Source organism: Corvus brachyrhynchos, unplaced genomic scaffold (genome assembly GCF_000691975.1).
Source record: "Corvus brachyrhynchos isolate BGI_N302 unplaced genomic scaffold, ASM69197v1 scaffold692, whole genome shotgun sequence".
Lineage (NCBI taxonomy): Eukaryota > Metazoa > Chordata > Aves > Passeriformes > Corvidae > Corvus > Corvus brachyrhynchos.
The window spans coordinates 1-580 of NW_008236762.1; positions in this window are offsets into that span (position 1 = coordinate 1).

Consider the following 580-nt stretch of genomic DNA (forward strand, 5'->3'; position numbering starts at 1 on the left):
TTCACCTCCACCCAGCACTTCCACACCTGGATCCAGGTCCAGATGGGATTGCTCCCACCAGAAGCAGATCTTCCTCCTCCAGAGCCCATCCCAACCCCGGCCCCTCCTCCAGCAGAGCCAGAGCCGGACTACGACTTGAGCGACCTGGAGAATCCGGAGGAATCGGAGGATTTCACGGCCGTTTCATTCCAACTACAGATCCTGGGGAAATTCCTGAACCTGCTGCTGGAGCTCCTGCAGTTCCTGAAGGGAGAGAAAGCCTGAGCAGCGGGACGAGCTGATCCCGTTCTGGCAACCATTCCCTGCTGGGGCCGTGGCTGTGGTGCCAAAGGCAGTCCCGGTGCCCGGCGCTGCCGTGTCCTGCTCCTGCTCCTGCCCTGAGCCCACCCCGGCGGTGAATTCAGTTTGTTCTTGAAATAGAGTTCTTCCTGTCCCCAGTTATCCGCGTTTTCAGCCCAGCTCTGTGCGCAGCAAGGCCGGGATAACCCGGGACCACGGGCGGGGTTGGCTCCTGGGCTGGGGCAGAGGAGGGGCAGCCGGGCAGGGCAGGGCAGGGCAGGACGGGGCAGTGCCCGGGTTC